The following is a 12,686-nucleotide window of genomic DNA, read 5'->3' as shown; positions in this document are numbered from 1 at the left end:
AGTGACACATTCTTCTTACACCCATGTAATAAAAGCTTTTTTTAAAAATCCTTTCTGAATGCAGTATCAGGAGACTATATTCCCTCTCATGGACTGGTTAGTTTCTCTTTATACAACAGTGAAAACCAGGACGCCGTAGTTTTCCTTCTTGTTTTTTGCCTGAGTACTAGGAAGCTTGTAGTTAAAGGTAGTGTTTAAATGCTTCCTTTACAGTTGGTGTTGGAAATACTTATCTCTTCTTCTATGTTTTCTAAAACACACACACACACACGTATGTATGTATGTATGTATGTATGTATGTATTTGGAGTGCTCAGTTTGCATATATATTCTTTGAGTCACATAAAAAAAACTTGAAAAGGAGAAATAGATATTCTGTCAATAAATATCTTATAGAAAGGTTGAATAGAGAAACTTGTCACCAGGTCTGACTTTGCATTCCTTGGCTTCTGTCTGTGGATTTGGTTTTCTTGCACCTACTGCTGACCTGGATTAAGACTCAATACTCCTTTGCAAAGAAGAGACCACTGGTCAGAGAAAACATTAAGAGCAGAGATGCTATGTGGATCGAGGCTTATCCCCCTCTTCCTCATCCTTTTAGTGTGGAAACATAGAACAAAATAAAGACAGATGCAAAAATTGCCATTAAATACTGGAGGCATTATTGGGTTCCTAAAGACTAACAGGTAAGACTAGTAGATAAATATAGAATAAAGGTGGGTTTGGATTCCAACCACTTTGCTCAATATTAAATCATTCTACACATGGTTTATGGCCCTTATCATTGCAAGTGGTCAGCAAAATATATGGATCAGGTTCAAAGTACTAGAGACAGAGCTTGGATAAAATGTATCCTGATTACCATTCTCCTAACACACACAGCTCTCTCCAACTAAATAGAATTAAGTAGTTTCTTTTTAAAGAAAAAAATCGGGTTTGGTGGCAAACCTTTAAGCCCAGGCAGATCTCTGAGTTCCAGGCCAGCCTGGTCTACACATAGATTTCCATGCCAACCAGGGTTACATATTGAGAAAGAAAGAAAGAAAGAAAGAAAGAAAGAAAGAAAGAAAGAAAGAAGAGAGAGAGAGAAAGCCAGAAAGAGAAAAAGACCTTAAAAGTTGATTTTATCTCTGTAGAAACCACAGAAACCTTGACCAAAAAGAAAGAGCACAGAGTTTAAGGATAGTGTTTCTTTCACTATTTAGTGTTATCTATACACTAACTGATTTGTGTGTTTTTAAAAATAAAGATTTATCCATAATACTTTTTTATTCTAATTTAAAAGTTTGTTGATTGATTCTAAGGTGTATGTGGATGAATGTGAAAGCCCTAAAATGTTTCTATATGTAAGACAATGACATCAATATTCAGGGACAATTTCACTTCTTTCTGCATGGATGACTTTCATTTTTTTCTGATGTCTACTTTCTCTTCCTAGACTTCCAGTGTTCTACTGAATAAGAATGAGAGGAGTGGACACCTTTATTTTGTTCCACATCTTGGAGAAAAAGCCTTCAACTATTCCATGCAGACCACACTGTTAGCAGTGGGCTTGTCACAGGTGGCTTCTGTAGTGTGGGGTTACCCTATTGTATTTCTGTTACGTTTTGAGTTTTTAATCACAAAAGGCTATTAAACTTCATCAAATGCTTTTCTGCATCTATTGAGTTGATGACATGGGTCTTGCCCTTTAGTGTGATACACAAATTTGTGTATTTTGAACAATCCCTCTCTTCCAAGGATAAACCCCATATGATAATGATAAATGGTCCTTTTGTGTGTTTTTGAATGCCATTTGCAAATAACTCTGAAGACATTGTGAGAAATGCTTATTTAGGTGATTTTGTCCTTATGCAGACATCACAGAGTGTACCTCCACAGGCTGGGATGAGTAGACTGTCACTAAGTGATATCACCTATTAGGACCACTTCTGTACCTCTTTTGATTGAAATGACAGCATGCAACATATGACTGTGTTTGGTTGGGAATTTTGTGTCTATGTTTACCAGTTATGCTTAACTAAAACCCTCTTTTCTGATGGTGTTAGCCTAGCTTTGGATCATGGTGTAATGCTGCCACTGCAAAGTAAAATTGGAAGTGTTTCCTCTTCTTCATTATTTTTTCTTTTTTGGAACAGCTTGGAGAAGAATTGGTATTAGTTTATTAGTTCTTCTTTAAACGTTCATTATTAGAATTCAACCATAAATCCTGTAAATCCTGGGGTTTTCCTCATCAGGAGATCTCTAATTATAATCCAACATTAACTTGTTATTTGCCTGTTAATACTTCTGACCTTATTTGCCTGCAATGCTGGGGCTCAAGGGCCTTGGACAATTTGAACAAGTGATCTACCACTGAGCTACAACTCAACAGTTCTGATTTTTGACCTGTACTGTTCAGTCTTGTTAAATCTGCATAGAATCCTTAATATTTCTGTGCTATCAGCTTTATCATCTCTTCTGTTATTTCTGATTGTGTCTGAGTCTTTTTTCTTAGCCTAGATAAAAATTTTTCAATTTCATCAGCCTTTCAGAAAAATAATTCCCAGTTCACTAGATTTTTTATATCATTTGTCAAGTCTATTTTACCTGTTCTACTCTGACTTTTGCTATGCACTTTTTAGTTTTTTAATTATAAACTAACTAATTATATATACACAGACACACACTTAGGGAGTATAAAGTGAAATTATAAGCACATGCCTTCTACTTCTAGATATTTTACTTTAAAGTGAAAGGTAAATTTTGGCTCTTTTTTTTTTTTTTTTTAAGACAGGGTCTTTGTGTAGCCTTGGCTGTCTTGGAATTCGATTTGTAGACCAGGCTGGCATTGAACTCACATAGATCTGCCCGCTTCTGCCTCCCGAGTGCTGGGATTAAAGTTATGGGCCACCACTACTCAGATTTTTCATTTTATTGTTGAACTTTACTACAACAAACCAATAGCCAAGTCTTGTCTAATCTTTTCAAAAACATCATCTTCATATTTATTTATTATTGAGCTTGGTTCAGTGGAAGGAATGAGGCATTAGTTACAAACTTCACTGTTAACCTTTCCTACATAAGCTTTGGTAATTACATAACCTCCATCAATACCTACTGATAAACAGCTATGAAACAGGCTTGACAATAGTGATTCTATGAGGATTAAATTACAGGATTATACAATGTACCTGACACAGGGCTGTGTGCATTATTTGCCCTATAAATATTAGTTCACATTCTTCCTTTTTTACTTCACTGAAGGGAGGTTTTCTCTGATTATATTACCGAAAAATCTTAATTTTTTTAAAATTAGGCAATAAATTATCGACTGTCTTCAAGTGTTTGATAAAAGTATTTTATTTCAATATGTAATGGTTTTGTAACTCTTCTCTCCAACTAAACTGTAAGTTTTGTGTAGTAATGCGTTTGATCATTCATTTAATATACACTTATTATTTAAAGAGACCATGGTTAAATCAAAGACTGACACTTTTAATGTACATGAGAATTTTATTCTGAATGGATATGCTTCTGAGTCTCTGGCATGCTTGTTCATACATACCAGGTAGAAAGATGAATGAGGGAGTTTTGGGGCATCACCCAGGTAAAATGAAGAGAAAGGGGAAGTTAAGAAAGACGGTCAATTAGATGATGGTGAAAATGATCCAGGTAAGATTACCAAAGTTCCTGGAGGTGTTTTCATAAGGGAGAAAAAACTTAGGAAAATAATTAAGGATAAAGACTTGGAATGGTAGGGTACTCAACAGATGGATTTATCAGCTGTTATCCAGTGTTTGACTACCAGAGAATCAGAAGAAAAGGAATCAATACTCTGAATGTCAGTGGGCTGTAGGTGAGGATATTTGGGAAGGAAGATGAGGGAAATTTTAGATGTTTGGGTCTGAAGTGTAGATGAGACATTCAAGAGAAATTGAGTGCAAGATCCCAGAACACATGAAAGATGTGGCCAGAACTGACCCTAACAAGACTATGAGGAGAGGACAGTTCTAAGCACAGGGATAATTGTGTGACATCTTGAAAGGTTCAAAGGGTGCACCATTAGCTTCTCAGGACTTGTGTGATTTGAGTAGGGCAGCACCGGGCAGGGAATAGCAGGGATGGACACCGAGATTTAAGAGTGCATGACAGAATCGGGTTCAAAGAAGCTGTGTAAGGTACAGGGTTTTGGGGGATCGTTTGTGAGTGATAGAAAGCCATCCAAACACTCACATGGGCTGGTGGATCATCAGATTTGAAGACAAAGCATAGAAGAAGCCTGCATGTTTAATTTGCAAGCACAGTGCAAAAGCCCCAAGATTTGAATGGAGATCTTCATTTTCAAGCAACATTTTCCGGATATTGATACTTGAAATTCAGCAAGAGGAGTTCTTCTTAATAATGACAGAAAATTAAATATTCTACTTTGGACTAAAATCCCGCTCTTTATTACTTCATCTCTTCTCGTTCAGCTTCATCTTGTAGGCAAGGGAGAATGTGACCTTTTTTTTTTTTTTTTTTTTTATACCTAATACCTCAGAAAAAAAGTGACCTGGATTCCATAGCAGGGCCTTTAGCTTTTAAAGTCTTAAAGGGAGTTCCCTCAAAGGGTGTCTTATAGCTCAGGAAAGCTACCTTCTTCCTGGTTTTGCTTAATGGCAGGGAGAGAGGTGGTGCCTCCACAACCTCTCCAGCACAAATCCTCGAGCACTTACTTCCTTCAGAACATCTTCTCCTCACTGTGGTCGCGCCTGACCTAATGATTCTATAATAAAGTGCAGCATGTCATTGCCATCTTCTATCTCTGACCTGAATGGGAGTTGTTACCAACAGAAAAGGAAATCAGGACACGTGAAAACAGGAGGGATTCTATTATCAGGCCAACATGCCCTCTAGTGCAGCGCTCCAAATGCCTTATTGACGTTCTTATTCATGTCCAACTCCTGCGAAAATTAATCACTGGTGCATTTGCCATCTCAGGCTACAAAGATACGTCTTGAAGCATTTTCAAGTTTCTTCTAAGCTTCTTGCCTTGGCATTTTCCCAAGCTGCTTCTTGAAGAACAGCAAGCTGGTATTTGGAGCATATGGCGATGGTCTGTTTGTGTGTTCATTAAATCAAGATACCAATGAAAGGAAAGCAGAGCGCTTTTCTGTCCTTTAAATGAAATTGTCATCCCAGATATCTGCTGCCTTTCCCAAGTCCTAGTCTGAAATGCCTGGCAAGTAGGGCTGTGTTATAATGACAAATTAATTCATATCAGACTTTGATCACAGCCTGAAAAGTTTCCTGACATCAGTTTTCAGGAGTTGCATTTAAAAAAAAAAAATCAGAATCTGCTCTGATGCCTCCCAATTCCCAACAACAAAAGCAGCGAGGCCTCCTTCTATGGGGGAGCATTCAACCTCTACTGTGAAGCTGGGAGGGAAATTTTAGATGGTCATAGATAGCTCCTTATAAAACCAAGGACATACTAGTGCATGGTCAAAACCCAACAGAAGGGGGCTGTCTTGTGGACCCGAGGCCTGTGCACAAACTGGGCTATAGATGCCTCTGTTTCGCCCTCATTTTCCCCTGCTCTTTCCTCCTGCCATGTAACATGTCAAAAGCAAATGAAAATCGAGAGGATTCAGCTGAAAATAGAATTGAATTCTATTAGTCAGCCTAATAGTGAAGGTGCATCTGGAAATACAGTGCAGTATAGCTCATGTTTACCACTTGACTACTCATGCCCCGGGCTCAAAATGCATAATGATGCAAATTAAAACTCAGCAAATGGAGGAGCTGGAATCTCAAAGATAACCATACCTAACTCAGGGTATGACAGAACAGCTGCTCTTTAATTAATCTTACGTAAAGACTGAAGCACCGTGTTAAGATGCACACCGTTTACGACAACGGGGGTTTTTTGTGTGTCTGTGGTTAACACGCGCCTGGACTCCCTCGTGTCATTGTTGCTGCTTTGTGAACTCACACAAAGCCCTGCTCAACAACCCCCATCAGCCGGAAAAGAAAATATGGGCAGGAAGGTAGTGAGATGAGAATCCGATGATTTTAGAATAGAAATGAGGCCAATTCCCAGTTGCTACTTTCAGTCCTTACTTGAACGGCTGATTTGGGAGCTAGAAACTTAATCTGAATACTTTATTATTTAATATAGGAAATCAACTATGTGTGTGTGTTTGCAGGCACACATAGATACAATATATTTTAGACCATGTTTTATAGAGAGTTTAAAGAGCCCGTACCAGGTTAAAAGTATAGACCTCGAACCCAGAGTTTCTACTGAAGCTTGGCTTCTCTGTTTCCGGTATCTAATATCAGCTAAGTTATTTGTTTCTGCGACTCAGTTTCCCCAATTGCATAAAAAGATCTAATACCAATTCCAGGCTTAAGAAAGCTAGTGTGAGGATAGTGCAGTCATTACTATAATGACCAAATATAGCAGCACACTGACCACATGTTAAACCTAAATACATTACTTAATTTGCATAAATTAACCAGCTACCCCAATGCCAGCTTTTATAACTATGATACACTTTAGCACCATTAGCTATACTGAGGATCAATTACATTTATTATCATTTAATCCTTCCAATCCTTCTGCAAGCATGCATCTGTTGGTTTGTACTTGTTATGGTTACCAGTGGAAGCCCCAAAGGAACCATTTGGACTAAAACTTACAGGGAGGGGAAGTGACCAAGCAAACATGGCTGCACAGGTGTTGCTGACTCAAATTCTTGTGCTTTTATTCCCTTCTTATTCTGAGATTGGAGTAATGCGTAATTCTGAACCACAATAAGGTAGAAATGACAGCAGGGTCTTAAGGTTCATTGTAGTGATGCATTTCCTCACACCAGCTCCACTAATTCAAGCACACTCGGCTCTGAGGAAAATGGAGGTTAGCTCATATGTCAAAACACTTCTCCGCAAATATTACTATTTTGGACACTGGCCATTTTATAGATTTCAATATTCAACTCCCTCTTGCATGAGCTTCTCTTTGGCATTCCTGTGGTATTTATTCACCAGACACAGAGTCCAGATTATGGAAACAATGAGATGCTGAGGTCTTAATGTTTCTCTGACATGAAGTCTATTCCTCTTGCATGTACAGGTTGGCTGCTATTTTTTTTTTTTTTTTTTTTTTTTTAGCATCTGCTTCAAGGATGAAGCAGACAAAATTCACTCAGCTTTTAGAATTAAGTAGAAGAAATGGGGAAGCAGACAAAAAAAAAAAAAGACGAAGGGAGAAGTGAGATGCTAATGTTTTCTTTACACTGAAACCGAATCTTCAGTGTAAAGATTTCAAAGCACTGACAGCCATGTTCTCTTTTGCTAGGCGGGCTTCATTTAGAGGTGTATTTCCCCGTGGATATTAAGAGTCTTCCTGAGATGAACGAATGAAGCTAATAGCAAACAAAGACAAGGTTTATTCCCAGTCACCTAGTTCCTCCCACTGGAGGGGGCTCTCTGAAGCCCTTCTTGAAGGATCTGAAAACAAGCCAGATGAGTGTGCTATCTGCATCGTTTGGCCTTTAGCAGAGTCTCTGGAACAAAACATGTAGCTGGGCTTCTTGAAGACGTTCATGGGGGGGGGGGGGAGGGGGAAGAGAGAGAAAGAGAAGAGAGAGAGAGAGAGAGAGAGAGAGAGAGAGAGAGAGAGAGAGAGAGAGAGAGACTGACTCAGTAGATGGAATCTTGAATAAAAATGATAGGTTATGCTTTAAGCTGAATAAAAACAAGCCATCTGAAGAGCATATAGAATTGGCGTACATCCTGCCTCTGGAAAGATTCATTTTTATTTGTCTATGTATAAGGGAGGAAGATAGAGAAATTGAAAGTGCCATTTCTGTAATGTTCACTCTGGTGAAGGGTTTGCAAACAATATAAAAATAGCAGTTCTTCCAAAATGATAGCTTTGCTTGAAGTTTATCTACCTCTCTCTCCAATCCTAGAAAGCCCCCCACCTCTACCAGCCCCTCCCCACCAAAGACTCGAAGCTCTGAGTAGTCACTGCGGAGAAAAGACAGCAATCTTTTCTTAGTTGTTATAATTAACCAGGCCCGGTGTTCCTCATCAGCTTATAGACTGAGATGCAGTGTTAAGGGAAAAGGGTGTGTAGCGGGGAGCTAAAGGAAGAAACCAGGAGAGATGGCCATTTTAATTGCGTATTTATTCTCTCTTCACTTTCCCAGATTGGTTTCGTTTCCTCTGAGTAGGGTAAGTGCCAGGGCATTCAGAGGAGCAGGGGGCCAGCGCGGATTCCAACATTTCCCTCATTTGAATTACCTCAGGACTGTTTGGCAGCCTCTAAATCTATACCCTTGAAGGCATAGTAACAAGCCGTCATCTCCTATGGAAGAAACTTGAAAGCATGCCAGAACAGGACCTCGGTCCTCCCTTGCTTAGAGTCCTGGCACGTAGAAATCACACAAGAAAACAAAAGGCATTTGTGAAGAGCCGTCCAGGAAGAAAGATTAACAATATAAATCGAAGTGGTGGGGGCGGGGGGGGGGAGAAAGAGAAGGAGGGAGGATGGCCCTTTAAAATGTTTTTTGTGCTTATTTTAATAGGACTTACAGTCCCGAATATCCCCTAATCAAAACCAAATGCTTGTAGCCTTACTGTGCTTTGTTCGAGGTAGTGCCCACTCGGTTTCCAAGGGGTTGGGGGTGGAGCCTGGCAGGCTAGCTTATCTTTCCACCACAAATAAACAACGTTGTCCTCAAGGTTAGGCCAAGCTGCTGCCTTGCAGACTCCGAGAAAGCCCTCCATTGGCAGCTGGGCCTGGTTCTTCGCCCCACCCCCGAATGCCGGATGCAAACCTCTCAAGATGTTTTTCTCCCCTCGTTTTGAATTCTGAAATTTGTGAAGAAATGTAACTAGAAAAGGCTACTCCTCCTCTCACGACCACCCCTCCCTCCATCTTTGTCCCATTCGCTGTCAGTCCATCTGTTCCTCTCTATCAGGGACCTTTTCTCCTTCTCCTTCTTTCTCCACTCTTTCCCTCCTTTCTGTTTTTTTGTCTACCTCGGCCAGCCCCAGCCGCTTTGTCTGTTTCTCATTCAATTCAGAAAAACCCATCAGCTTCCTACTTGATTGGCTAATGATGTCTGACCTTGGCTTGGTGTGGGCTGGGAGAATTTCAGCCTTGGTTTGATCGGGATTAGCTTTTTATCTCCACAGAACTACTGGAGACAGTGCCTCATCTCCTCATCTTTCACCTTAGACTCGCGGCTTTCTCCTCTAATTTCTCAAACAACAGGGAGAAACTAAGCAGAATGGTTCTGATGGTTATGGCGATATGACTTTTACCAGAGGGCAGAAAGGATGAAGCCATAATCCAGTTCTGGGCTCAGGATAGATGCCTCCGCCTTGCATCGGGTGATGTTATTAAGGGAGTCCACAGTGTATTTTGTTTTTAAAGTCAAGCAATTCTTTTCAAATGCTTGTGGGGTGTCCAAGGTATCCTGCAAGGGGGGAATGGGAAGGAGGAAGCCCAGATACACAACATCTGCACCTTTTCATGTTGCCCCTGCTCCTGGCAGCACAAATTGACTTTGTAAGATTGGCTCTGAAAATGAATACCCAGGACATCACTCCGTGTTACTTTCCTGTGAAATTACTTTTCTGAATGAAAATATTGAATTCCTTTGAAAGCAAGCAGTATAATATCTCTAAAAATGAAAATCCTGTGGAAATCACAAAGGAAAGAAAACTGAAGAATATGAAAGCTTGGTATCTCTAAATGTTAGTGAGTGAGGCCCTGGACTTTTTTTTTTTTTTTTTTTTTTTTTCTAGCAACAATCATAACTGCTCTTTCTGATGTTGATACACTGGGTGCTGGAATCTCTAGGTGCTTCTATTATAGATTTATGTTTTATCTACAATAAACAGCCAATATCATTATCTTAAATTCACTGGCATTTGTATGGACTCGGCACTTTTTGTTGTCTACTTGCTTAGCAAGTCTGACCTGCAGAATTTTCCTTGTCTCAGGAGGGAATATATTGACTTCCCGCCAGGCATCTGGCCATCAGAGGCACAGCCTCTCCTGAACTGACAGATGAGCAGAGAGTAGTCCCTTCTGAGAAGCAATGGCATAGAAGACAGTCTTCTCACAGGAACAGCCAGTTACCCGTTTGCTTACTGTTGTCTCTCAGATTATCCCTAGAAACATAGTCTCCACCCAATTTGTCAGATTCATGGACTGTAGAAGGCATTTCCTCCAAATGGTAGCACACTAAAAACCCACCTTCCCTTTCCTGCCTTCTCACTCATGTGAGTTCCTCCAGGACTAAGCAGATGAAGCACCTTGCTTTATATTTGGTGTCGTTTCTTCTTGTTGCTCTGTGTTTGCAAGTGTGCATGGTCAACTGAATAAATTACACAGTGTTTCTCCCAAGTCCACACAAAAGAGGCAGGGACAGAAGAACTCAGACTGAAGGAACAATGAGACAGCCATGAAGGTAAAGGAGATCCTTTCTGTTAAAGAGACAGAGGCTCTGCTTAGGTGAAATATCACATGCTGGCAGCCACGTTTGAGGAGTGTAAGAGCCAGGGGCCAGAGAACCTTCAATTAGATTTCAGATTTTTAAATGGATTATTATCAAAAGAAAATATTTGAACAATTAAAAATGATGTATAGTGATACCAGAGAATTGGCATAGCAACCCTTGTAAGAAAGTGTTCACTTTTGTTTCTGCTGTAAGTGAGATCTTGCTTGTTTTTTGATGTCCTGTAATATAACATTAATGTGCTTGAAATAAGTGCTCTGTCAAGTCTTTAGGCTGTAAACAAGTTTGGTGATCTTTTTGTTTGCAGGGTGAGGAATGTTTCCACTAATGTCGGAGTACTAAGCTGGCTGTATTGTTCAGTGGGGAGTTCCTGGAGATATGCAAGGAGGGTCTTATTCTTGCCCATGCTAAACTCTTTTATTAGACTGTTGGTAAAGACCACTGAAGTTGAAGATGTCATGATGAACCTGTAAGGAATAATGAGGAATACATTTTTATATCAAAATGAAGTAAGTATTGATTTGTAAGACAGTGAAATTTACTCTGTGATAACCACAACAGTGGGTATGTATCAGTATGCATCCTGCCAGATCCAAAACAATATACAGCACAAAGAGTTACCTCTGATGGATGATGGATTCATGTAGATTCTTCACTCGGAACAAGAGTATCAGTCTGGTGGGGATAGTGTTAATAAAAGAGGCTGTTGGTGTACGTGGGCAGAGAGTATATAGAAATTCTGTTTTGTCTTCGTAATCTGTCTGTGAGCATAAAACTGCTTTCAAAAATATCCTTAAAAAGGAAAAAGAAAGAGGAAAGAAAATATAGTTGTTATATGCTGGAGACAGAAATAATGAGAGCTGGTGTTTGGGGAATATAGCATTTTGGTTTGGGAACATACAGAAGGGATAGCACTGATAGAGTATGGTATGAATCCGAGTACCATTGAACTTACAGATGTTTAAAATGCTTAAAAGGACACCTTTTATGTTACGTATATTTGCCACACTAGAAAATGAGAGTTTGGGGCTCTATAGTTGCTTGATTAAAAAACTGAAACTAAATGTATGTATCTTTAATAAATCTTAACAAATTAGAAGGCTCAAATGTAGTGGGGAAATCTAAAACTTGAATACAAGTAAGACTTAATAAAAAAAACCTTAAGCTTAGTATATGGTAACAGGCAGAAGAGCTGGGTGAATGTAGTCAATATGAAAAATCCTTGTTTTTTTTTTTTTTTTTTTTTTTTTTTTTTCTCTCAATGGAACAGTGTCTTCAATGTTGCTCTGTCCAAGTTATGTTTAAGGGTGTAGTAAGCCATTTCTTTGGACATTTAATTCCTATTTTTACATTGTTCTAACTCATAATTCTCTCTCTTTCTCACACACACACACACACACACACACACACACACACACACACACACACTCACACATATACTCACACACACATGCTCATATATTCCAGCAGATACTTGGTACTCAGAAAACATTCATAGATTGCATTTCTAAATTGGTTGGGTTCTGTTGTCTCTTTTGTGTGGTGGCCTGCTTCCTTCCTCATGACCACACCTATCTTGGGGACTTCCTTCCTTGTACCTCTGTTTAGGGAAACATTTAAATGCCTTTTGGAAAATGTAGGGCTTATCACAGATAACTTTCTCTAGTATATAAAAATAAAGGTTCCATCTCCAATGTGTCAAGCATCAGATCCTTAGGCCTATATGTAGCCCTATATGTAGGCCTTTGTAGTAGAGTTATGAAGTAGCAACAGAAATAATTTTATGGTTAGGGTTCACTACAGCATGAGGAACTGTATTACAGGCTTACAGCATTAGGACAGTTGAGAACTACTGCTTTAGGGGATGCCACCGTCTCCCTTAGTCTAGGACCATGTAAATTACACATGCTGAGTTAGTGAATAAGATGAGAAGTCGAGTGAACGGAGAAGGAACAGGAGCTGGTAAGTCAGCTTCGTTGGTGCCGACTCCCAGCCAATCATAGGATTTTCTTCCTGTGCTAACTAAATTCAATGTCGTTAAAATGGGTGTGGCCATTGCTGTGTGTCTGTAGAACCACATCAGTTAATGAATATAAGAAAATGGCACTAAATGCAATAATATCATGGAACAGCTTGGGTACGTTTATCTTGACAGGTGATGAAGACATTATAGGGGTAAAGGGTA

This window comes from Arvicanthis niloticus, chromosome 5 (assembly GCF_011762505.2).
Source record: "Arvicanthis niloticus isolate mArvNil1 chromosome 5, mArvNil1.pat.X, whole genome shotgun sequence".
NCBI lineage: Eukaryota > Metazoa > Chordata > Mammalia > Rodentia > Muridae > Arvicanthis > Arvicanthis niloticus.
This window is presented reverse-complemented; position numbering follows the sequence as displayed.